The sequence below is a fragment of the Canis lupus genome, chromosome 25 (assembly GCF_011100685.1).
Source record: "Canis lupus familiaris isolate Mischka breed German Shepherd chromosome 25, alternate assembly UU_Cfam_GSD_1.0, whole genome shotgun sequence".
NCBI classification, from domain to species: domain Eukaryota; kingdom Metazoa; phylum Chordata; class Mammalia; order Carnivora; family Canidae; genus Canis; species Canis lupus.
The window spans coordinates 48,485,949-48,512,932 of NC_049246.1; the positions used below are offsets into that span (position 1 = coordinate 48,485,949).

The following is a 26,984-nucleotide window of genomic DNA, read 5'->3' on the forward strand; positions in this document are numbered from 1 at the left end:
TCAGAGCCGCGTCTTCATGCCTGGTGTGGAACACAGGGTTCTCGGGTCGGGGGTGGGGACACAGCTTCCTGGATCCTCTACTGAGGGTCGCACAGGCTGTGGCCAGGCTCTCTGGAATCCAAGGTCCTTTCCCAGCTGGTCGTGGGCAGCATCAGCTCCCGCTGTTGTAGGACTGAGATCCTGTTCTCCGGCTGGGGGTCTCCCGGGGTCCCCCGCGGCTCTTACAGCCCACCTGCAGGTCCTTGTCATGTGGCCCCTCACAGGGCCGCTCACACCCGCCAGCTCACCCTTTCAAGGCCAGCAGGGAAGTCTGTCTGCTTCCAGACCCTCTTAGAAAGGGCTCGCCTGGGATCCCTGGGTGGCGCAGCGGTTTGGCGCCTGCCTTTGGCCCAAGGCGCGATCCTGGAGACCCGGGATCGAATCCCACGTCGGGCTCCCGGTGCATGGAGCCTGCTTCTCCCTCTGCCTGTGTCTCTGCCTCTCTCTCTCTCTCTTTCTCTCTCTGTGTGACTATCATAAATAAATAAAAATTAAAAAAAAAAAAAAAAAAAAAGAAAGGGCTCACCTGATGAGGTGAGTTAGTCCCGTTTCACTAACTCAAAGTCAACTGATGAGGGGCCTTAATCACGTCTGCAAAAACCCCTTCACCTTTGCCATATGACACAACCTAAATCGAGAGTGACATCCATCTTATCTGCAGCCCTGGGCACCCTCGGGGGCAGGGGTGGACACCACGGGTCAGCCGTCCTGAAAGCCATACTAGAACCCTGCTCACCCTAGTGCCTGAGCTAAAGCCCACACCCTGCCCAGCTGACCCAGGGGGAAAGCTCCCCACTGGCACACTGCTGGTGGATGGTGGGGAACCACCTGCCAGCCCCGGGGTTCAGTCCAACCCCAAACAACCTGGCCCCTTCCCACCCCACAGGGCCTTTTATCTGCATGGTTCCTACCCTGGTTGAGTCTTTCTCCTACAGCCTGCAGTTCCTCCCACAGGGAGCTCCCCGGTCACGACCGGGTCAGGACCCCTCCACATCTATTCCTCACCAGAGCATCCCAAATGTCCCTTTTATCTCTGTAAGATGCTCTCACCACAGAGACATCCACCAAGAGAGAGAAACCTGCACACTCGTGTTTAAATCTGAAGATGGGGTGGGGGGGGCGCTGGGTGGCTCAGTGGGTTAAGCATCTGCCTTCGGCTCAGGTCATGATCCCAGGGTCCTGGGATCGAGCCCCACGTCAGACTCTGCTCAGCAGGGAGCCTGCTTCTCCCTCTCCCTCTGCCCCTCCCCATGCTCATGTGCTCTTGCTCTCAAATAAAATCAATCAATTAATCAATCAACAATTCTGAAGACGCATTCCCACATGGACATCCCGTCAGGCCCAGGCGCAGAGAAAGTCCCTGACGGGGAGGATCAACACGTGGAGCCCTTTCTGCCCATAACCCCACTGTGTACAGCATCGTGCAGGCCAGGATCACGCTGCCTGTCATGGAAATTAGGCAAAAATGGTACCTAAGCAATTTGCTAATGTGACCACCGTTAATACGATCCCGATAGAGCCTCGCCAACGTTTTAGCTTTCTCTCTTGGCATTTTATCAACTTTCCCGCGTTGGCATTAACAGAGAGAACCCTTGCTGTGCCACTTTATCAGGCCACATATACGAGGACACCCGTTCACAGCCGCACGTGTGCCTTTTGGAAGGAATCCAAAATCCTAGAATTCTGAATCCGGGAGGGCCCCTGGGGACTGTCTGGTCTGAGCGCCCCTCGAGTGTCAGGAGACTCTCTGCAGGGCCCCTGCCAACCTGCCAGCTGACTTTCCAGTCTCGGGTCCGGTATCCCCGGTGCGAGGGGCCCTCTGCTCCCCGAGACAGCCCCAGCCCGCGGGCTCCTTCCCCTGCAGACCAGCCTTTGGTGCCCTGCCACCCATTGGCCTGGCTGGGGTCACGTGGCAAAACGCCTGACCTGCTGCCACAGACACATTTCTGAGATTTTCGAAGCAGTTATCAAGGTAGCTGTGGAAACTGCCAACAACCTGCCCAGAACCCACACCCCCAAGCGACCAGTGAAGAGGCCACCAGGGCGCCCCGGATGGTTCCCACCTCTCCTTCCCTAGAGGAGTGGCCCCGTGACCCATCTGGGGACCTGTGGGGAAGAGGAGCTTCCCCTTCCTCCTTGGGCTTCCTTACGGAGCCGTGGTTATGGACCAGACTCAGAGTGAGAGACGGCCTAGGGACACCTTCCAGAATGTTCTTATCTCCTAAGGCCTTTGAGATAAGCAGAAAGGGTCGCCTGCCTTGCCTCAGAACCTTCACCCTTGCTTATCTCAATGGAACATTCCAGCAGGGACTTCTGAACAGCAAGTTAAATTCCTCAGCTCAGCAATCAGTTGGGTGCTTGGCTGCCGGTCAGGCTGGGCAGAGCCGACGAAGCAGAGTCCTGCCCCGGGGCGTCCAGGATCCACGGGTTGGGACAGGAGCCTGCTTCCTACCAGGCCCTGCAGGCCCAGCGAGGGCGGGCACGGGAGACCGGCTCACCTGGCCGGGTGGAAGGGGACGGGTCAAGGCAGACTCCTTCGAGGAGGAAACATTTGACCACTGAAGACGGACCAGAAACTTACCTAATGACTGGAGGAAGGAGGGCTTTCTAGAAGGAAGCAGCCAAGCAGTGTGAGGGTGAGAAGCAGTGCCTGGGGGGCCGCAGGGGAGGTTGACTGCGAGCCCAGGATCTGGTGTGTGTGGCCCGAGGCCTGAGGGTGGAGATGCCTCATCCTGTTCCTAACAACTAGAAACAACAAAAATAAAGTAGCTGCCTTTTATGGAGCACTTGCTATGTGCCGGGCACTGTGCTCATCCTTGACTTGGGGTCCTTTTTTTTTTTTTTAAGATTTTATTCATTTATTCATGAGAGACACAGAGAGAGAGAGAGGGGCAGAGACACAGGCAGGGGAGAAGCAGGCTCCCTGCACGAAGCCCGATGTGGGACTCGATCCCGGGACCCCGGGATCACGACCTGAGCCGAAGGCAGATGCGCAACCACTGAGCCACCCAGTCGCCCCTTGACTTGGGGTTCTGATCTCATCTTGAGCCTCCCAGCAAACCCCCCCACACCGGGAGCCACACCCTCCACTGGCCCTCACCCCACTGTGCCCCTTCTTGGGAGTGGGAAGGTCACAGGGCCCCACCTCCAGAGCACACTCCCAGATCCGGAGATGAAGAATTCTGTGCCCAAAGAACCTGCGTGGGCCTCTGCACTGGGTCCACCCTCCCAAAGCACACCATGCCACCAGCGTGGACCCCCAGGGCAGGCACCTTGTGACCAGGATGCCGTCAGTGGGCGGTACGGTCGGAGCGTGGGCCTGTGGCTGGGCAGGTGCCCATATGTCAACCCCAGTGAGAGACAGACACAGGTGGGGAGCAGAGGAGGCCAGTGGGGCTGGGCCGTCATGCCCCAAACAGCCCTCCAAGGAGCCCTTGGCTTCTAAATCCAGACGTGGGCTTCTGGATTATTTGGAAGGTATACCTGTTAAGGTAGGAGGGTGGGACATGTTTTATTCAACAATGTGTGTGCTTGGCTTCATTTATAACTTTTAAGTACTAAGATATAGGGTATATGGAGCACATTTGTATGCCTGTCCCAGTCCCTGCAAATATGCTTGCTTGGTTTCTTTCTTTTTTTTTTTTCTAGTTTTTTATTTATTCATGAGAGACACGGAGAGAGAGAGGCAGAGACACAGGCAGAGGGAGAAGCAGACTCCAGGCAGGGAGCCCGACGTGGGACTCGATCCCAGGACCCTGGGGTCATGCCCTGAGCTTAAGGCAGACGCTCAACTACTGAGCCCCCCAGGCCTGGGCACCCCCGTGGAGGGCACCCCCCTGGAGGGCACTTTTCCTCACTGTGCCCCTCACTCCTGCATCCTCCTCCTCTCTTCCGTCCTTGAGAGTGCTCCCATCAGCATGTGCACAGGCTCCCCCTGCACCGTTTCTCCCTTAGAGCCGCCCCTGCCCAGGGCCACACTCCCTCTCCTCCTTTTCTAAGGTGCTGTGGCCGCCCCCTGGGCCCTGGACAGCCCCCGATGATCCCACAGCACCAGTCTTCATCGCTCACTCCCCTGTGGGCACCCAGTGCTCCCCTGGGAGCCCCTTCCTCTTGCTGCTTTTCAGATCCACCCCCAGGCCGCCGCCACGCCACCGCCCTTCTGTTCCCTTTGCGGGCTCATCCAGGACCCGTGTGCCCTGGAGGCCACGGTCCTCCCTCCAGCCCTGCCCCTCTTCCCGTGTGTCTGCTCTCACCACCCTGCAGGGCACTTGAAACACTGATGTTTACGCTCACGGTTCCCAGAGGGGGGTCCCCTCCAGCCCAGTTCTGGCAAGCCCGGAGTCCTGCCCCAGCCTGCCTCCCCTCCCCCGGCACAGTCCTGCGGATGCCCGGGGCTTCTCAGCTTCCCATGTCCAGACTCCAGGTCCAGATTTACCCCCTGAAACGGGCCCCACCTGCAGTCTTTCCCATCTTGGTTGGTGGCCCCTCTATCCTTGCATTTTGTTCGCTCAGGCCGAAACTCGGCCCGGAGGTTTCCCATCTGACCCAGGGCCAGAGGTTCGAGGCCTCACTGTGGCCTGGAAGGCCGCTGTCACCTGCCCCCTGCCAGCCTCCCTTATCTGTGACCTGTGACCTCACACTACTTCCCTCCACTGGCCATACACGACCCTGACTTAATGATTCTTCTCCCTGGAAACTTCTCCCTCCAGGTGCCCACACGGTTCGCCTGCCCTCCTGCCCACTTCAGGGCTGTATTTGCTTCCTGCGGCCCCTGGAAGAAATCGCCGTACGCTGGGTGGCTTGAAACAACACAGACTTGCTGTCTTAGGTTCTGGAGGCTGGAAGTCTGAAATTAAGGTGTTGGCAGAGGTGGTTCCTCATGGAGTCTCTGAGGAAACTGTCCCCGGCCTCTCCTGACCCATGGTGGCTGCTGGCAGCACGCGGGGTCCCCTGGCTGCGGCCTCCTCGGGCCAGTCTGTGCCTCGTCCTCACACGGCCTCCTCTGGGTGTCTCCTCTCCTCACCGAGACAGTTGCCTTGGACTTAGGATCCACTGGTTACTCCAGGATGATCTCATCTCCAGATCCTTAACCCAATTACATCTGCAAAAACCCTTTTGCCCAATAACACTGCAGTCACGTGTACCTCGACTCGACGGCTCACATACTTCATATTTTCCTTATTGTCTATCGCTGTCTCCCCCACCAGACGACAAATTCCTAGGGGCAGGATTTGTTAACTGTTCGGTTCACCCTGGTAACCGCAGGGCCAGGAGCAAAGCCTGGCACGTAACAGTCACCAGGTAAGCAGCGGCTGAACAAATCTTCACACGTAAGCACATAGAGGAAATTTCATACACACAATTTCAGGATACTGCTGGTCAGACCGATGCTCCACCAACCTAAGGTGAAGAATTCTGCATTAGAAGGAAGGATTTTGGGGATGCCTGGGTGGCTCAGTGGTTGAGCATCCGCCTTCAGCTCAGGGTAAGTATCCTGGAGTTCTGGGATCCGTCCCACGTCGGGCTGCCTGCATGGAGCCTGCTTCTCCCTCTGCCTGTGTCTCTGCCTCTCTCTATGTCTCTTATGAATAAATAAATAAAATCTGGGGATCCCTGGGTGGCTCAGCGGTTTAGCGCCTGCCTTTGGCCCAGGGCGCGACCTTGGAGTCCTGGGATCAAGTCCCGCATCGGGCTCCCGGCATGGAGTCTGCTTCTTCCTCCTGTGTCTCTGCCTCTCTCTCTCTCTCTGTCTATCATAGATAAATAAATAAATAAATAAATAAATAAATAAATAAATAAATAAATAAATAAAAATCTTAAAAAAAAAAAATAGAAGGAAGGATTTCCGAAGACAATAAGACCTATTTTTAAAGTCAAAACTAACATTACAGTTGATGGAAAGACAGTAGTAGTATTCTAATTTAAAACAGGGAGCAAACAAGGTTTCCCTGTATAAATTTTCCTTTTATTAATATTTTCCGTGATGTTATATATCCTTGTTCATACATTATCATAGCAAACTTCCTCCCCCAAAAAAGAAAAGAGAGGTAGAAGGATGAAAGTCATTATTTATGGATAATTTGATACTTAGAAGTCCAAAAAGACATCAGCCATAATATTATTAAGGATAGACTTTTAGAAAATAACCAGATAAAAAGTAATGAACTTACCAAATGTTAATTGGTGGGGGACACAAGAAGACTGAATACATGAAGACACTTAACAGGGGCAGCCCCAGTGATGCAGCCTTTGGCCCAGGGCGTGATCCCAGAGACCCTGGATCGAGTCCCGCATCGGGCTCTCTGCATGGTGCCTGCATCTCCCTCTGCCTGTGTCTCTGCCTCTCTCTCTCTCTCTCTCTCTCTCTCTTCTGTGTGTCTCTATGAATAAATAAATTTTTAAAAATGTTTAAAAAAAAAAGACACTTAACAGGCTCCTCGAGAGGGAGTGTCATGACACTGACACTTCCTCTCACCCAGCTTAACACAACACGAGCTACTATTCCATTCGCACGCTTGATAAAACATAGGACAATCTCCATGTCACACGTAGGCTGTGGTAGCCTGGCTTAAGGACCTATGCCCCATTTCTCGTCTCAGTGGGATAACGTGTTTCCACTTTCAAGTACACCACTTGTAATTAAATGTTCTGAGCACAGCCCATGGTGGGGAGAACTCATCAGCAGGAGCACATTCCCCATCCTTCCCACCACATGCCTCCTAAAAGAGTTCTGACTTCGTGTTCTTTACTTTTCCCCCACAGGCCTTTCCACAGGCCTTTCTCTCCTGGGCACCTGATTCCAGGCCTTTCGGGGTTGACTTGGAAGTGTGGGTGGTGAGGGATAGGGCTGGAGAGGAGGTAAAGGGGATAAAGACCCCCAAGTGCTAAGTGGGCAAGCCTGTCTGCATGTTCATGCTTCCTGTGCATGTTTTTTTTTTTTTTAAGATTTTATTTATTTATTCATGAGAGACACAGAGAGAGAGAGGCAGAGACACAGGCAGAGGGAGAAGCAGGCTCCATGCAGAGAGCCCAATGTGGGACTCGATCCTGGGACCCCGGGGTCACACCCTGAGCCAAAAGCAGACGCTCAACCGCTGAGCCCCCCAGGTGTCCCCCTGTGTGTGTCTTCAAAACAGTACACGGAGCTGACTATGGACAGTTCTATTCTGTCTACCTTCTAATTTAGGGTGTCTGGTCCATTTACCTTTAATGTATGTAATGAGATGGTTCTGCTTCGGTCTACCGTCTTGCTGGTCATTCTCTATTTGTTCCCTCTCTTTCTTGTTCCTTTGTTCTTTCTTTCCATTTCCTTTGGAATTCATCAAGTATCTGTTGAATTCCATTCCCGCTCTTTACTACTTTCTTAAATGTATTATATCATACTTTTCAGTAACCTGATTTCCACTGGTACTTTTTTTTAGCATTTCTAAATCTCTTCTGAAATTCATACCTCTTTGCCTATTATATGATCTTTCTTTACATACAGATTCTTGACCATATTTGTCAGTGTATTTTATTTATTTATTTATTTTTATTTTCTTAAGTGGGCTCCCCGGCCCAACAGGGGCTTGAATCCATGACCCCGAGCCTGAGAGTAGCATGCTCTACTGACAGAGCCAGCCAGGTGCCCTTTCACAGTATTTTAAACTCCTTATCTGGGGATCCCTGGGTGGCTCAGTGGTTTAGCACCTGCCTTTGACTCAGGGCATGATCCTGGAGTCCTGGGATCGAGTCCCACATTGAGCTCCCTGCATGGAGCCTGCTTCTCCCTCTGCCTGTGTCTCTGCCTCTCTCTCTCTCTCTCTCTCTATCATGAATAAATAAATAAAATCTTTTTAAAAAATAAATAAATAAACTCCTTATCTACTAATTTCAACATCTGGTAATTTTGTTGGTCTGTTTCTATTGATTGGTAGTCTTGTCTTGTTTTGTTTTTTTTCTTGACCATGAGTCACATTTTCCTGTTTCTTCACCTGTCTGGGAACTGTTGATATGTACTGAATATTGTAAATGGCAGGTTGCAGAAATTCTAGATTATTTTCCTTTGAAGGACATTGACTTGTTTCTAACAGCCAGTTAAATCACTGGTGGATCACCATGAACTTGTGGAAACTTTACTTTATACCTTGTTAGGGTGGGATTTATTTTGCTTTGCCCCTAACCCTAGGATGAATCTTAGTGCTGGCACATAGCCTTTGCTCCTAAACTGAGGCCCTTCTGGGGTCTCTGTAGAAAGCCTGAGGGGTCTACCAAGCTCTTCTTGGCAGAACTCAAACTCCACACTCTGTCTTTCCTACAATGGGCAGCAGCTGAAGCTCTATTGGCTCTTCACACCCTTCACAGGCACCACTCTCCAGTGGGCTTCTTGCAGTCCTACCTGTGTGTGCACTGTTGAGAGGTTAGCTAAGGGTCCGAGGAAATCAGTGTGTAATATCTGGGGACTCTCTCCTCTGTGGCTCTCCTCTTTTTAAGAATTCATCCCTCCCCGGGCAGCCCCGGTGGTGCAGCGATTAGGCGCCGCCTGCAGCCCAGGGTGTGATCCTGGAGACCCACATCGTGCTTCCTGCCGGGAGCCTGCTTCTCCCTCTGCCTGTGTCTCTGCCTCTCTCTTCGCTCTCTCTGAATGAATAAATAAATAAATCTTAAAAAAAAAAAATAAAGGAAAGCACTTCAACTTAAAAAAAAAAGAATTCAACCCTCCCCCCAACAATAGCAGAATCCACATTCTTCTCAAGCTCACATGGAACACTCACCAAGATAGACCACATTCTGAGCCATAAAACACACCTTCACAAACTTAAAAGAAAAGAAATCATGCAGTGTCTGCTCTCAGTTCAACAAAATTAACCTAGAAATCAGTAACAGAAAGATGACTGGAAAATCTACAAATACATGGAGATTAAACAATATACTTCCAAATAACACAAGAAGCGAAGAAGAAGTCTAAAGGGAAATTTGCAATGTTTTTGAACTAAATGAAAAGAAAATACAACTTCATCAAAATCTGCCAGATGCAGCAAAAGCAGTGCTCAGAGGGAAATAGATGGTGGTAAATGCACATATTAGAAGAGGAGAAAGATCTAAAAATCAATAATCTAAGCTTCCACATTAGGAAACCAGAAAAAGAAGAACAAGTTAAATCCAAAGTGATCAGAAGAATAGAAATAATAAGGGTTAGAGGAGATGTCAATGAAATTGAAAACAGGAAATCAATAGAGAAAATTAAAGACACCAAAAGCTGGTTCTTTGAGAAGATCAATAAATTAATATGCCACTGGCCAGGCTAAGAAATAAAGAGGAAGGAAACAAACTATTAATATTGGAAATGAAGGAGGAGACATCACTACAGACCCATGGACAATAAAAGGATAATGAAGGAGTAGTATGAACAGCTCTACACCCACAAATGTAACGACCTAGATGAGATGGACCAACTCTGGAAAGACATGGTTTGCCAAAACTCACACAAGAAGAAATCATCTGAATAGGCCTATACCTATCAAAGAAATTAATCAATAATTAATAATCTTCCAAAACAGGAAGCACCAGGTCCAGATGGGTTCACTGGTGAATTCTGCCAAGTATTTAAAGAACAAATCATACCAATTCCCTACAATCTCTTTCAGAGGACAGAAGTAGAGGGAATATTTCTTAACTCATGTTATGACGCCAGCATTATCCTAATACCCAAAGCAAAGATGTTATGAGAAAACTAGAGACCAGTATCTTTAATGAACAGATATAAAGATCCCCAACAAATATTATCGAATCAAATCTAACATTGTATAAAAAGAATTATTCACCATGACCAAAGGGGATTGATCCTAGGTCTGCAATGCTAGTTTAACATTCAAAAATCAGTTAATGCAATCCATTACATTAAGAGGCTGAAAAAGAAAAATCACCTAATCATGTCAGGAGAGGCAGAAGAAGCATTTTCAAAATTCAAAGTCCATTCATGACAAAAAATCTCAGTAAACTAAGACATTCCCCCTATTTTCTAGCCACTCTGGGAGCCTGAACTGCTTCTCTGACTCCTCAGACTTATCAGTTCCAGCTGCCCTGCCCTAAGCACAATGGGGAGAACCTCAAAAGAAAGTCATAGCAACAGATCTCATCCTACAGAGCAGATCCCTTCCTTCCAGGGCCACACAACTGCTTCCAGTTGCACACAACTGCTTCATGCCATTGCAGGCTCTGTGCTGGTTTTTTTTTTTTTTGTGCTGGGTTTTGTACATACCCAATCTTTGACTGCTCACAACCTCCTGTGGCCTCAGCTCGGCTTTATTCATCTTTTACAGATGTAGGAACCGAGGCTCAGAGAAGTCAGAGACCTGCCTCAGGTCCCACAACCAGCAAAGGAGAGAACAGGCTCCATAGCCACGTCTGTCAGATGCCAAAACCATGCCCAGAACCTCCCTCTGTCCTGGCCAATCCATACCTTCTTCTCTGTAATCGGGGAGAATAAGGCAGAGGCCAGGGGGGCCCTACACCAGCCTCTACAGGGAGTGGTACTGGAGGTTCCTGCTGCAGGGGTGAGAGGTGAGAACCCATTCCTCCGAGGGCTCCCCCAAACCTGTCTTATCAGCAAAGCATGGGGAGGGAGCCAGGAGGCGAAGAGCCTGAGTCACCTGCTGGTTGGAGAGCTGATCTCCAGATGGGGCCTCCTGACTGGTGCTGGTGCTACCATCACTCTGAGGCTCCATGGCACCAGGTCAGATCCCCCTTCCCCAGCTGAACTGTCCCCCAGTCCCTGCCCAGCCAGTGGGGACAAGGCCACCATGTTGTCAGTTCTTCAGCTATAAGGAGTGATGGGGATTTCAGTGGTAGGGGATTCTGGTCATGCAGTAGACCTCATGGGGGCTATGCTGAAGTGATTCGGGACTTACTGCAGTTCTAGGGGCCAAATTATAATCTGCCACCTGTCTAGAGTCCCACTGCTGTCCTTTTGTTCCTTCTGTTGACCTTCTTCGTCTCTGTTCTTGTGGCCAAGTGCTTAACAAGAGAATATGATCATCCTGGTCAGTCACTTGGAACTAACAAGTGACATAGTGAGTGTGTGCTCCTGTTACAACCATTATCTCTGTTGGGTAAACTTTGTGCACAGCACCTGTCGACTGGGGCCCGGGCAGGTGATCTGTGCAGCCCCATGGGGGCAAGCTCAGAAGGACCTGGGCTTTCTGTCAGGCGATTAACCTCACAGTGGGCCCTGGTTGGGTTCAGTTCTGCGTTGGTTTCCTGAGGCTGATGTAATGAATGACCATGGACTGGGGGGCTGAAAACAATAGAAATGTATTGTCCCACATTCCTGGAGGCCTGGAAATCAAGGTGTCAACAGGGTCAGTTTCTTCTGGAAACTCTGAGGCAGAATCTGTCCCATGCCTCTCTCCTAGCTTCTGGTGGTTGCTGGTAATCCTTTGGTGTTCCTTGAATTCTGGAGTACACTCTTCAAGCTAGTACAAGTGTCTAGAGTTCAAAGACTACTCTTGGTTCAGGATCCCCCAAAGGAATGGACTTGAGCAAACTTCCAGCTTGCTTTTCACAGAAACAGACCTAACCAGAAAGCACATTGCTGACCTTCTCATGAATATTTATGGCATCCAAGGTCTTATGAGTTAGATTGTGTTCCCCCCCCCGCCCCACCCAGAACTCATATGTTGAAGTCCTCATGCCCAGTGCCTCCGCATATGACCTCATTTGGACACAGAGGTGAACAGTGGTCATCAGGTTTAAGTGAGGTCATCAGAGTGGGGCCTAATCCAGTGTAACAGGTGTCCTTACAAGAAGGGGAAGTTAGGCCAAGATGGAGGGGATGCTTCTACAAGCCGGAGGATGCCAAAGATTGCAGCAAACCGCCGGAAGCCAAGGAGGGGCAGGGGACCCATGCTCCCTGGCAGCCTCCAGTGTATTTTGAAAACATTCTTTTGGCTGCAAGTTACTAAATTAACTCAAGCTACCAGGAATAGAAGGGACTTTATTAGCCATCTACTGAGGTTGCTTTGTGAAGCCTGGACAGCGAGCCTGGAACCCGCCTCTCTACCTCTCCATGCTCACAGCAGCCCTCTACTCTGGGATGGATGAGGGATCAACTCTGCCTGGCTGTCAGGTGCTTTGTCCCCATCCCAAACTCACATAGCCATGGCCCATCAACTGTCCAGGGAGCTAGAGGAGGCAGGTGGGGGTGGGAACATGAACGAACATCTGAGCAAAAGGGGGTTCCTTGGAGCAGGGCAGACAACCCTCAGAGAGATGGCTGTCACTTTAGCGATGGTCATGTAATGATTATTACTCATGCTATGCATGGCCTACAAACTCTAAAACGTGACAATCAATCTGGTTTTATACTGTTGCAACTTAGCAGGGCAAATTACCTAAAATGCATTCTGATTCCAGACAGGAAAGACACTGGTGGCTGTCCTGAAAGCCACTGATGTGTCCCTCGAAATTCATTTGTTGAAACCTAAACCCACCCCCCTCCACCCCCACCCCCATCTGATGGTATTGGGAGTTGGGCCTTTAGGATCAGAGTAGGCTATGAGGGTGGAATCATCATGAATAGGATTAGTGCCCTTGTGAAAGAAACCCCAGAGAGATCCCTTATCCCTTCCACCATGTGAGGACACGAGTCCCTGAACCCAGAAGTGGGCCTCCACCAGACACCAAATCTGCCAGCGCCTTGATCATGGACTTCGTAGCTTCCAGAAGTGCAAAAAATAAAGGTCTGTTGTTTGTAAGGCACCCCATCCATGGTACTCTGTTAGAGCAGCCCAAATGGATAAGACAACCACAGAAAGCTCCAAGTAGGGCACCCAGGTTGGTGGCGGAGTCACTGTGCTAAAGTCTAGCAACTGGAAGACCCACACTCTGTGAATTCTAGGCCTGTGTGACGGCATTCTAGGACAAGGGTTCTGTGGCCAGTTGCATTTAGAACGACCGTTCCTTACAATCCCTTCTTTAAAAAAAAAAAGAAAAAAAGATTTTATTTATTCATGAGAGACACAGAGAGAGAGAGAGAGAGAGAGGCAGAGACACAGGCAGAGGGAGAAGCAGGCTCCATGCAAGGAGCCTAACTTGGGACTCGACCCTGGGTCTCTAGGATCACACCCTGGGCTGAAGGCAGGTGCTAAACCGCTGAGCCACCAGGGCTGCCCCTTGCAATCCCTTCTTGAAGAGCCAATGCACTTTGGCACTTAGAAGAGCCTGAGAAGTCCCATGAGGGGTGCAACCTGTTTGACCTTGTTTAAAGCATCATTTCCCAAAGTTACTGGATTCTAAGTGCGTTTTTCATGAACTGCCTAGTATCATGCCCAGAAGTAGTGCTAAGGAAACCCATGTGGGGGGGTACCCCCCAACCTGATACTAGCCCCACCTTGGGGCTCTCTCGGACAGGAGCATTCCACATGGAGGCTCCCTGTGTCCCTTAGTGTCTGACACTGAGAAAGTCCTTCCTCATGTTGCATTAATGACCTGCACCCACGCCTGGATGCCTTCACAGTCTCCCTGGTCTGCTCTGCTCACCTTCTTCACATCACCAAATCCCCTTCCCCGGTTGCCCTCCTGGACACCTTGAATTATATGGCCCCACATAAATTTATTCCCACAACTAGACCAAACCCCCAAGAGTAGTCTGACCTACACAGAATGGAGTGAGCACATCGTTTCTCTTCCAGAAGAGATCTCAAAACTTATCCTTCATTAAGTATTTATCAAAAACCTTCTCATGGCCCCGGAACTGTGCCAGGGCTCTAGGGAGCCACCCAGAAATGCCCTCAGCGGCCTACTGTGTATTGAGGAGGCCAAAGAAAATGTCACAAGATTACATAGCAATATAAATTAAATTATTCACACCAGCAATACAATAAATGTTGCCATAACAGTATATGATGAGCCCCTGAGAGCATAAAGGACAACCCAAATCACCAAAAGCCTCAGTGCCCACGTCCCCAACCCCAAAGTGCCAGAGATGCACCAGAAGAAATGCCAGTCTGGAAGCCAGGCAGGAGAAGGCAGGTATCTGATCTGCTTCCATGTCTCTTTCTTCCTGTCCAGGTTTGTGGTGAAGGGTTCATCTCCTGAGTACTGTGGCCTGAGTAGATGGTTATCCTCCCTGGGTCATGGCAGGATGCAGAACACACCTTCCCAGGGGGCAGAACTGGAAGCAGAGGCCAGGATAAGACTCCACAGCAGAAGGCTCTGTACACCAGGACCAGCGCCTGTGAACGCCCCAGTAACCCTAGGATGTGCTACCATCAACAGGGAGAAAGAGGAGGGGGCATCTGGGAGGCTCAGTCAGTTAAGTGTCTGACTCCTGATTTCGGCTCAGGTCATGATGTCAGGGTCGTGAGACCTGCTTAAGGTTCTCTCCGTTTCCTTCTACCCTTCCCTCCCTTCCTCGCATGCACATTCTTTCTCTTTCAGAAAGAAAAAAAAAGAATAGTGAGAAAGAGGGTCTTCAAGCACACCAGAAAAGGCTTTGCTTCCCATTGGACTCCACCAAAGGAGGTTACCCACCTGCCTTGTTCCCAGAGGACCTTCGGTAAATTTTTATTGGTGAGCGAACAAGTGCATGGTGGATAAAGGAGAGAAACAAAAAGTTGGGCTTCCCACCCGAAGAAGTCCTAGCACAGAGTTAAATGGCCACGTGAGTGAAGGAATGAAAGACACATTCCCTTTAGGAACTGAAATACTCTGAGTATCCTGCATGCTGATGGTTTCCCTCACAATCCATTCATCAATCACCCAGAAAGACACAAACAAGTTCTTGCGCAAGAATGTGAAGCAGAGTTAATGATGTACTCCGCTCATGTGCACACGCATGCACGCACACACACACACCAACAGAGGTGCACACAAGCTTACCTGTGGGTGTGTGGCCTGTGGTCTCTTCTTCGCTCTCCTCTCTCAGGTACCGACTCAGCCTTGTCCCCTTCTCTGGGCCTGCTCTGGAGGGTGGCCCTCCTTTGCAGGATCAGCCAAGGCCCTTCCCCCAGCCCAGTCCCTACCCTTCCCACTCCCACTGGCCTCACAAGGCCAGAGGCCCTCCTTCCTCTTGGGAACGGTGGCTCATCTCTGCCCTATCAGGACAGCCAGCAGCTCTGGTCGGTAGCTAAGGTCAGTGCTGAGCAAGGGTCCAGGGCCCCCTTCTCCGAGTGACAGGACTGGTGTCTCCTAAGAGGCCACAGAGACGGTTGTAGGGGAGAAACAATAATTTTCCCTCTACCCTCCTGAGTTCTTGGCTGAGAGCCCTGTGATAAAAGACAGAGTAACAAAGAGAAACACAAACAGAAGTTTATTAACATGTGCACCTCATGCATCCATGGGAGATACCCAGAAAAAAAATGAGTAACTCCCCAGGTGGCCCAAACCACCGGTCAAATGCCATCTCCAGCCAAAGACAAAAGGCAGACAGGAGTGGGCGTCCCGGTACGGGGAGGTCACCAGGGAAAGCACAGTAAACAAGGCTAGGGTTGTGCAGAGTTGAGTGGCCGCTTTGGGGTTCCTGTGGCTTAGAGTCAGCGGCCCTTCCTGCTGGAGAGGGAGACACCCCCACACCCGGAGCTGTCTGTGCACATGCAAATTTCTCTTACAAAAGTGCAGCTGCTACTCTGTCTTCTGAGCTTCTCCTGGGTCTACTGTTTCTTAAAATAATCAGCTCAGAATAACCCTCACGCCAAAGAGGCACATTTTGGGGTGGCATATCCTGCTACCCTTCCCGGTCCAACATTTTGTCCTCAGGGCAGTGAAGTCCTGGCCGCGAGGCCCATGTTGCAGCCAGGCCTCTGCGCCTGCCTTCCCTGCCTGCGCTTTCCTCCACTGCGTGTCTTCCCGTGGGAATAAATCCTACCCGGGCCCGAGGCAGGGGTTCCTTCCTGGCCGGCCAGGGAGAGGCTCCGTGGGAGAAGGCCGGTTCCGGACTTGACTCAGCCTGTGGCTCCTTTTGCCGCCTTGAGCCCCACGAGGACAGGAAGCGGGTCTCCCTCCCCATCTTCTCTCCCTTGGGCACACTGCACACAGTAGGTGCCCCTTTGCCCATGTCCGTGCAGGACTCCGCCAGGCGCTTTGCGGGCGGGCAGGGGCGGGGTGGGGGGTCTCCAGTCGATTGTCCCAAGGATCCTATCTTGCGTTGTGATCACATTTTACCATAAGGAAAATGTTTCTGAGGAGGAAAACCACATAATCTTTGTTCTGCTTGAAACAAAGCTGCATTTTTGAAACCGCTTGTAGCAGATTTTACAAACCGTCCTTTGTCTGGGGGGATGGAGGTGAAGGATTCATCTTGAGCACAGGATGCAAATGAGTAAGTGGCCAACTATTTTTCTATTATGTTCCTAAAATAGATCGGGTGCTGGGGGGAGGCTTGGCCCTGGCCCCGAGCCCACAGGGAGCGCCGTTGCAGCTGAGACGGAGGCCCCTCCAGAGCGCTTTCAATCGCTCAGTGCTATCTTCAAGTGCAGAAATCTTCTCCTGATTTTTTTTTTCCAGGACAAAGTCCTCGGAGCATTATTCAGCATAACGAAAACTTGGTGAGATGTACGGTTTAAACATTGGCAAATTGAGGACACGGAGTGCTTTTAAAAGCCACGGCCAAAAATCTGGCAATCGTCTTCCCATAATAATTGAAAAAAAGATCTGACACATCTGTGCTCAATTTCCGCTTTGGAGGATCCGGGGTGAGTCGTTGATAAGGACGATGCTCTGCTCAGAAAGACGGTGATGCACAGGGGGCAAGGCTGGGTTAGTGACGGGTACAGGTAGGCAGGGGAGGGCCATGACCACCGCCCCCTCAGAGCGTCCCCGGGATGCACGCATGTGTGCAAACCATCGGGTGATCCGGGGACCAGCCTGCACCCAAGGTCACCCAGGCAGTACCAGGCGGAAAGCAACAGCAAATCCAAACACAGCCCAGAACACCCTGGCTCTGCAGAGTCTGGAAAAGCTTACAAGGATTAATTGGCCGGGCTGGGGTGGGGGCGGAGGTGAATTCAAGAGTCCTGTTAGGGCAGGCAAAACAAGCCAACCTGAGCCGTGGGCAAGTCCCCTGCTTATCCTGGTGTCCTGATCTCACCAGCGGTCCTTCGACAGGAAAACTGTGCCATGGGTATCTGAGACCCCCCCACCCCCAACAAGTGGTAGGGAGGAAGCAGATGGAGCCGTCCCAACCTGCTGAACTCTCCCGAAAGACAGGTATCAAATATGCTGAACACCAACTGTCCCTCTGTTTATCCAACATCCCCACGTCCTGGAGGAAGCGATGTGTACAGGTGACGTGTTGGGCAGACTTTTATGTTGTGGTCCCTTCCGAGTCATTGCATTAAAACCAAGTGCGATCTGATGCCTAAAAGGCAAACGCTCTCTTCTGTTGTCAACTTCTGTTTTCATTGGTTTGGTTGTTTTCCCCTTTTTTTCAAAAAAAGATTTTTATTTATTCATTTGAGAGAGTCAGTGAGAGAAAGAAAAAGAAAGAGAGAGAGAGAGCATGAGCCAGGGGAGGAGCAGAGGGAGAGGGAGAAGCAGACTCCCTACTAAGCAGGGAGCCCGATGCTGATGCCCGGCTGGATCCCAGGACCCTGAGGTCATGACCTGAGCCAAAAGCAGACACTTAACCGACTGAGCCACCCAGGTGCCCTGTTGTTTGCCCTTTTAAAACACTCTTTAAAAAAAAAAAAGGATGTATTTATTTTACAGACTGACTGGGGTGAGGGACAGAGGTAATGGGGAGAGAGGCAGAGAAGTAGACTCTCCCCACTGAAGGTGCTGAGCTCCCCAGGGCTCCATCCTAGGACCCCAAGGTCAGGACCTTGAGCGAAAGCATGTGTGGGAGGCTTAACGAACTAAGCCACCCAGGTGCCCCGAAAACACTTTTTTATTGAGGTATAATTTACACATAATCAGATGCATGAATTTTAAGTGCAGATGTACTTCTACATGCATGTAGACAGGCATGCAAAAATTTTATGACACATGTGTACATGCGCGTCACGGGGGTAACCAAATGGTTTCAGTTTTCCCGCGACTATCCCTGGTTCAAAACTCAACGTCTGACCTGTAGGGAAGCCCCTATTCCCTGGACGGTTGGTCACCCTATGTAGCAACCACCTCGCTGCAGGTGCACAGCATTGCCGTCACTCCAAAAGTTCGCTCGCTCGTGCGACTTTGTAGTCATTCTCCCGCCCCCAGCCAGCAATCGCTGTTCTGACTTCTATCACCATATCACAGGTGGCACCTGTTTTAGAATTTCATAGACATCGAATCAGTCAGTGCTTTGTGTCTGGCCTCTTTCACTCAACGCGATGTTTTAGAGATGCTTCTACGTCGCTGCCTTGTTAGCCTCCACGGCCCAGTGGTCTGTCGCTGCAACGTGCTTTATCCACTCACGTGGCGATGGGCCCTGGGTTGGTTTTCAGCTTTCGGCTAGTGGGGATACTCTCGTACATGCCTTTTTGTGGACATGTTTTCATTTCCCTCGGTGGAACACCGAGGAGTTGCATGACCGGATCGCAGGGTAGGTTATGTTTCTAAGGGCAGCATTCCAAAGTGGCTGCACAACTGACCCTCCCCCCAACAAAGTCTGAGGGCACCATGTGCTCAGCGTCCTCACCCACACCTGCTCTTGCCAGTCTTTTCCACTGTAGACATTCCAACGGGTGTGAAGTGGGGTATGACTTGGTTTTACTTTGCATATCCTTGCTGATAAGGACACTGAGCACCTCTCCACTTAGTGGTTGGTCATTTGTATATGTTCTCATATGAGGTGTCTGCGCATGTCTACAAGTCTCTTGCCCATTATTTATGCATTTATTTATTTTAATCACTTTATTTTATTTTTTCCTCATGGTAAGTGTATTCTTTAATCCCCATCTCCTCTTTCTCCCATCCCCCCACCATCCCCCCACTGGTAACCATCAGTTTGTTCTTTATAGTTGAGTCTTTTTTCTAATTTGTTTCTCTCTCTCTTTTTTTTTCCTTTGCTCATTTTTTTTTTCTTAAATTCCACATCGGAGTGAAATCATACAGTATTTGTCTTTCTCTGACTGATTTCACTTAGCATTATGCCCTCTAGCTCCATCCGCGTTGTTGCAAACAGCAAGATTTCATTCTTTTTTATGGCTAAATAATATTCCATTGTATGTATGCACCACATCTTCTTTATCCATTCATCTGTCTAAGGACACTTGGGCTGTTTCCATAGTTTGGCTATTAGAAATAATGCTGCAGTAAACACAGGGTGCATGTATCCCTTTGAATTTTTTTGGGGGGGGGTAAATAGGCAGTAGTATCACTCCTCAGTGATAGGATAGTTCTGTTTTTAATTTTTTGAGAAATATCCATGCTGTCTCCACAGTTCTCGCCCATTACTTAAAGGATTTATCTATATTTTTCTTCTTGATTTGTAGGACATCTTTATATATTCTGAAGAGAAGTGCTTTGTCACATCTATGCATTGTGGATATTTTCTCCCAGACTGTGGCTTGTCTTTCATGTTCATAATCAAATTCTTAAATAAGCAGAAATGTTTAATTTTGATGAAATCCAATATATCAATTTTGTACTTGATGATTAGTGTACACTCTCTAAGAAATGTTTGTCCACCCCAAGGTCTCAAGGATACTCTCCTCCATTTTCTCCTAGAAATTTTTTAGTTTTAGCTTTTAAATTTAGGCCTGAAATCTACTGTGACTTAATTATTGTGTGTGTTGTGAGGTGATGGTCAAGCTGTATTTTGCTTGTGGGTATCCAGTTGTTCCAGCCCCATTCACTAAAAAAAAGACTTTCTTTTCTCCATTAAATTTTCTTGGTGTCCTTGTCAAAAGTCAGTTGACCACTGTGGTGGCCTGAATCCCTGGAACTTAGTTGTTTAGGGTTTTTTTTTTTTTAATGCATTTTTTTTTACCCTCAGTTGGGTAATTTTATTGCATTATTCCATTCCTCCATATCAGTATCCTTTTTTCTATGTTATCCTATCTTCATACTATTCAATGAATTTTTAATTGCAAATATTTTATTTCCCAGTTCTACAATTTCTATTTGGTTCATTTTTAGAATTCCCAAATCCTTCCTGAAATTCCCTCTCACTTCATCCATTATACCCATCTTTCTATTATTTTTATATTAGTCATCTGCTAATCTCATCATCGGGGTCACCTCTGAGTCTCTCCTGACTGGTGAGTTTTCCTCTTGAGCTACATGTTCTTGCAAGGAATTCCTTATTTGCACTGGACACAGTGGGCAGTACCCGCCAGCGACTCTAGATTCTATTATTTTCTTTTGAAGAGTGCTGACTTTGGTTCTAGCAGGCAATTACCTTGAGCCCATGTCACCTTGATTTGCTGAGACTCAGTTTGAGGCTTTGCTCCAGGATGTCTATTTTGATTTTCCTGTCATAACCCTTAGTCCTTGAATGTGGTCTTAGTCCTTCTGGAGTTTCAGTGAAAGGCTCACAAGTGTGTGCCATGTCCCTCTAATTTGGTAGGACTAGAATTCCTACTTCATCTCCCCAGCACCAGGCAGCTGCTGGAACCCCTGTTCAACTCACTTATTGCTTTCTTCTGGGTGCCTTGGCGTCTCACCTCACACACCTACCTCAAGACTCAGCCATGGGTTCTGAATAAGTTAGTACGCAGATCCTGAAGCTCATTCCTCTATGCAGCCCCCTTCTCTGGGACTTCCTCCCTAAATTCCAAGCTGTGCTTGTAGCCTCAATCCCTAACATCTAGCACCTCAGTCCAACCGGTCTTCAGTTCTATCCCCAGGGTACCCTAAAGCCTGAGAATGTCCTTTGGGGGAGTGTTGTCCCTTCTTTTACCTCCCTCACTGCACAGGTTTTAACCACTCCAGTTTCTATCTGCTTTGATCACCCTCCAGTGCCTGAAAATGGCCATTTTTAATATTTTGAGTTTTGTAATTGTTGTCAGTAGGATGATTAGTTTGATATAAGCTTCATCTCCATTGCTAGAATCTAAAAGTCCTCTGGCACCTATTTTTAAAACCACCTGAAGTAGAGTTAATAAATCCCACGGTAGGAGAAAATTTATTCCATTGCTTGTCAATAAGTATTAGCAGCATTTCTCCTCCACAAGTAAAAGAGGAAATTGGTCTTCACATCCTCTTCCATATGGCACCTTATGAAAGGGCTTTTTACACCATCAAGCCACAAACATTTTCTATGCCCCCATGAGTCCATGACCCTGACCAAGGCTCTCTGGGGTATGAAAAGGCAACCGTAGTCCCAGGTCCCGGGAATGCTGCTTAGGCAGAGCTGCTCCGAGGGGCTAGCTAAGGAGGTGACACTGTGCAGGAGGACAGCCACCCTTAACTTTCTCCCCAGAGACACACGTGGCACATAATTAACCTAAGTGTGATGTCCTCCTACCAAAGTGTCTCTTTTGTGCAAAATTCCTGCCACTGGGGAGCACTCGGTGAGGTTATTACTATGGTACTATCACTTAGAGCAAATACTTTCCCAGACTTCAGCATACTTTACCAGTGACACATTTCACACCCACTGGGACTCTCCAGACCTGCCGCCAGAGCCACTAGGGAGCTATGTGTGCACCATGGAAAAAGGATATTTGGGAGGATGAGTCTGCCTAATAAGTAGAATGGCTTGAATTGGGACAATATAGAATGGGAGTGAGATGGCTCAGGACAACTTCAAAATATCATCCTTTAAAACTGTATTCAAATTTCCTATTCACATGCCTTTTTGTGGTGAGGGGGAGAAGAATCCAGCTTTCATCACATTCTCAAAGGAGTTCACAATCCCCCCAAATTTAAGACTTACTGGTTTAGAACCCAGACTTTTTTATTACCATGAACTCAATCACTAAAAATTTTTAAATTCCCCCATAAATATTTGTATATTTATTTATGGATAAATTATCTTCATAATCTATTACCAGTAATTAATAAATCAAGGAAAAATATCCACTTAACATGAAACTAATCATTAATGATAGGAAGTGTAAAATCAAGTTTCATAGTTTCTTTTTTTTTTAGGTTTTATAATTTCTGATAATCACTAACTGTTCTCATCGAGTCTAATAACCTTATATTGAGGTCAATGAACAGCTTCTACTTGAACAAAGAAACATGTTTCTCATTTTCCTATTTGTGATTTGGGAGAATTAATTTTTTTAAGACTCTTTGAAATCGTTTGAAGCCATTGGTTTACTCTTTGAGTTTTGGCTAAAAACTAGCTTGTGTAATCCATAAATCCATTTAGCCTTGCTAATTCAAATAGATTAAAATACTCTGAAAATGATCGCCTGAGAGAGAATGACAGTGCCAGCACCTGGGAATACCTGTGTCTCATTGTGACATGACATGTGGCCACTTGAAGTTATGTATCAAATATTAATATGTAAAGGGGCTCATGTCAAATTATGGGGTCATAATATCAAGTTAATATTTGACATGGAACATGTTTATTTTTAGTTTAAAATACATATTTAGGGGATCCCTGGGTGGCACAGCGGTTTAGCGCCTGCCTTTGGCCCAGGGCGCGATCCTGGAGACCCGGGATCGAATCCCACATCAGGCTCCCGGTGCATGGAGCCTGCTTCTCCCTCTGCCTGTGTCTCTGCCTCTCTCTCTCTCATTCTGTGACTATCATAAATAAATAAAAATTAAAAAAAAATAAAAAAATAAAATAAAATACATATTTATAGAAGTTCTAGTATACAGCTCTCCCTGTACCCAGTGGATTGTCTCGTGCACGCCACCCTGGAGACCCCCAAGTCCAAGAAATGATTCACAACCAGTCATCCACAGGTGTGATACGGCGAGCCTGGTACAGACCATGGAGTGTCAGCAGAGAGGCAGAAGGGGGACAAAAACAATCAGATAGAGATGAAGGAAAGATTAAATCTGAGCTGAGGGGAGAAATAAGAGTCCCAAGATGATTCTAATGTTTCAACCCCGAGAGACAGAAACAAGTAACTGGAAATGGTAAAATTGGGCTGGAAGGGGGGTATCAGTCCAATGTTCTACTCCGGATACGCTGTGTACAAGCTGCTAAGGAGGGAACAGACAACGGCCAGCTGGCCCCTGGACACTTGCCAGTCGCCTCCCAAGCACGGGAGGTGGAGACTCTGACCTCAGCCAGCCTGTTCCCAGCATGATTTGGCTCCACGTTCTGCCCACGGTCTTTCAAGCCATCCCCGCGAGGGGCTATAAGTCGCCCCAGCCTTCTAGCTGTACTCCAGGTGGGGCCCTGCCAACCCACGTTCCTCGGAAGAGCAAGGCCAGAATACAAGTAAAAGAAATCTGGGGCAGAACGGCAGGCAAGCCTTGCTCAATGGACCCGAGTGAGTCACCTCTCAGCCCACGTGACCTCCCACGGAGAGCCGCAAGCTGGATGGCACCCCCAGAGGCGCTCATTAACTTCTTCCTCCAGCCAGCCCACGGGCTTGCCTAATGAGGTCCCAAACAAAGGAAACACTGGGCGGAGGGTGGAAATTCCACGTGGGCTCCACTGCGGGGTACCCCTCACCGAGGTTGCCCTGGCTACAGCCACATTGTCATGGAGGTGGCCCCTGTCTCTTCATGAAGGGCCTCTGCACCAGGCTTGGAGGTGAACATACTCTTCTCTTGGCCTGGACAGGTATGCTCTCCACCTCCTGCCCTGAAATCACCCCTCGTGGGCAGTGTAAGCGTCTGGCGTAGGAAGGCGTCCTGTGGCCGTGGTGACACACCACGGAGAAATCTTCTAGGTGGAAGTACATTCCCCGTTTACCATGCAGGAGAGGCCGAGGGTCCGGGGCTGAGAAAGCCTCAGCTTCTTGGTGAGCCTGGGGCTCAGCCGGACTGGATGAGATCTCGTAGCTTCCTATCTCCCTCCCAGGGCCACCACGAGAACAGGGGGGACCACAGAGCCGCCCAATGTCCCTGCCCCGGCCCCGGCCAGCAGGAGCTGCTGCCCACCATTCACTCCAGATCCGGGTCTTTGGGGCAGGATCTGAAGGGATTGAATGGCTTATTTGGATCAATATTGAAGCTTCATTATTGAACAAAGCATTTATTGATTGCCTGGGTGTCACGCCGGCCCTGAAATACCTCTTTACATGGAGGGCCCTGGTCCCCCGTCCCGATAAATCAGGCATTAGCATTTCCACACAAAGGGGAACCCTGATTCTAAAGTGACAAGCAGCTGCTCGGAGAGCACTCGGCCAGAGGGGAGGAAAAGCACGTGGACGATGGTCTGGGAGGTCATGAGCTCATAGGACTGAGGGTCAGCAACACTGGTTCTGATGATTCCCAAAAGGTGGCTCCTTCGCAGTAGTGGGGGGGGGGGATGACGAGGAGAGATGGAGGGACGAAATTCAGCCCAGTGTCTGAGAATACTGACTAGGGACTGGGACTGTTTAGAAACCGTTCTGGCCGGTCCCAGGGAGTGAGTCCTCTGTCTCTGGACAAAAGCCACTGGGGACAGTGTCGGGGCCTGGATCAGTTCCCCAAGTTCAGCCGTACGTTCCCAGTATGATGAAGCAGAGGTACCTCCCAATCCCCAGGGATAGAAAGGTGAGTGAGGTGAGTGAGGCATGGCCTGTCCCTGCCCTCCTCATGTCAGCAGACCACCAAGGAAGAATCTAAGCGCTGAAATAAAAGGTGGCTCAAGGTTCTGATGAAGAACGATGAGGGAAGTAGAGGCAGCCTTGGGGAGCTGGGAAGGCTTCCTCTAGAAAGGAGACGTGGGAGGCTTCAATGGGACTTGGGAAGTTCCAACTACCTCAGGAGCCCCGAGAGAGCAGCGGCCGGGGTGTGTGTCCTCTTACATCACGCCCCAGCCTCCAGCGCAGCACCTGCCAGGTAGTGGGTGTAAGTGAAGTGACGCGAATGAGAACCAGCCTGAGCGAAGACACAGAGTGACCACCACGCATCCCGGGCTCCAGGAGTGGTGACCCACTTCCTGTAAGGCTATGGGCAGACCAGATGTTTCTTCCAACCAGGGTTGCCCCATCCAAGGAGCATGGGGTTGCAGATGGTGTCATATGGCGCAGGGGATTCAATCAGCAGACATTGTGTCTCAGAGCCTACGATGTGTCAGGCGTGTGCAAGCTCCAGGGACATGGCAACGAACAGGGTCACAGCCCATAGCACCTGCCGTTTCTGCCTTGCCCACCCACTGCACTGAAGTCCGCTCAGGTGTCCTGAGCACCTGGATCTGCCCCTCTCCCCTCCTTCCTGTGTCTTCTCTTGCTGGCTCTCCCCAGCGATAAAACCTCATCCACTTTCCCTGCTCCTGCAGGGTCCCTCTTCTGTTCCCTGCTCCATCCAGCTTCCAAGGGACTTCCCAAGAACCCAAGCCAACCTGGTCACCATCACTTGGTTAGAGATATACCAAAACGGGGACACCTGGGTGGCTCAGCGGTTGAGCGTCTGCCTTTGGCTCAAGGCATGATCCCAGAGTCCTGGGGTTAAGTCCCACGTCAGATTGCCCGCAGGGAGCCTGCTTTGCCCTCTGCCTGTGTCTCTGCCTCTCTGTCTCTCCTGAATAAATAAAATCTTAAAAAAAGAGAAATATACCAAAATGTCAACTGTACTTATCTGTGGGGCTCTGGTGGGGGAGGAGGGACACGAGTGACTTCAGCATGGCCCCCTGCCTCCCATTCTTCCCCTGTCCCATTAAAGATCCCACACCCCAAACATGCAAACATCCCGGTAACTTTTGGGTGAGCACCTTCCCTCTTTCCTATTTCAGTCCTGACAGCTTCGAGGTTACCGGCATCATTACCGGGTGCGAAGGCAACGGCTTTGTAAACCTTCTGTGCTTCTCCAGTTGATTTTAAAATCCACTTTCAGAGCGGGGAAGGTAGGGCTCCGGTAAATTCATTCCTTTTACAGCAGCTGGAGACAGGAGTGAGGTGGTGAGTCACAGAGGATCCCAGTGAAGAAGGAACCCCACGCATCACCACCAGGAGGACAAGGATTCTGAAGGAGCCCAGCTGGGAAGCCCAGGAGGCTGCCCGAGGTCACAGACCGACAGCTTCGAGCTGGCTCCGACCCCTGGGCTGGATCTGAGCCTGCCTCTGACCCCACCTGCCACTGCCTGACTCTAACTCCTGGGGGGCACCCACCGGAGCCCCATCCTTGCACTCACTCCTCCAAACCGTTCTCTGCAACCCCATTCCCCCGGCCTTCCAGGCGCCCCAGCAGAGGCCCCAGCTCCACCCAGAGCCACTGCCCCTGAGCGGAGTGGGTGGTCCACGACCCGCCGCCGGAGGCCCCCCTGCAGTGCCCCCCCTGAAGTGTCCCTCCCCGCTCCCAGGCTCCCCTCTTCCCCCTGTGCGCGGAAGCCCCCATCGCCCCCCTGTCCTTGAGCCATCGACCCCAAGCAGTCAAAAGCCTCCCGCTGTCTCCTGTCTCCACGTTTGGCATCCCCGCGCCCCCCCTCACGGCCCCTGGCGTCCCTGCGGTCCGGTGCCGGGTCCTTAGTCCCCTCCTGGAGGGGAGTCCCGTCCCCGCGCCCTTGTCCCCGTCTCCTGGAGTCCCTGAAGGTCCCGCGCACCCAGGAGTCTCCTCCGCTCCCCGTGTCCTGGCTCCTCGCCCCCCTCTGCCCTGTCCTGGCTCTCCAGCCTCCGCATCCCTCCCGCCCCGCTCCAGGGTGTCCCCGCGACCCTGCCCCTCGCCTCCCCCCAGGGTGTCCCCGTCCCCACCCCCGTGCAAAGCCCCACCCCCGCCCCTTCCTCCGTGTCCCCGTCCCCCCTCCCCCGCAGGGTGTCCCTGGCCACCCCACCCCGGCCCCCCCACTCGCTCCGGACCCCCCCTCGCCCCCCCAGGGTGTCCCCTTCCCCCAGCCTCCCGCTCCACCCCCCCCCCGTGTCCCCCCGCCCTCCCCCGTGCCCCCCGCCCCTCCGCGGAGCCCCCCCCCGGGTCCCCCCCCGCCCCTCCGCCGAGCCCCCCCCGGGTCCCCCCCCCGCCCCTCTGCCAACCCCCCCCCCGCCCCT

General features: G+C 50.5%; 1 protein-coding gene across 1 annotated transcript in view; it reads right to left on the reverse strand.

Moving 5' to 3' along the window:
• The window catches only part of RAB17 (RAB17, member RAS oncogene family), a 39,286-nt gene extending 23,192 nt beyond the window's left edge, over window positions 1-16,094 (reverse strand). Inside the window, exons 1-2 of the mRNA XM_038574296.1 lie at window positions 15,884-16,094; window positions 14,899-15,284 (exon numbers count right to left, since the gene is read on the reverse strand). The gene's annotated coding sequence lies outside the window, so the exon portion shown is untranslated. The remainder of the gene's footprint in view (window positions 1-14,898; window positions 15,285-15,883) is intronic.
• Between the last annotated feature and the right edge of the window lie 10,890 nt (window positions 16,095-26,984).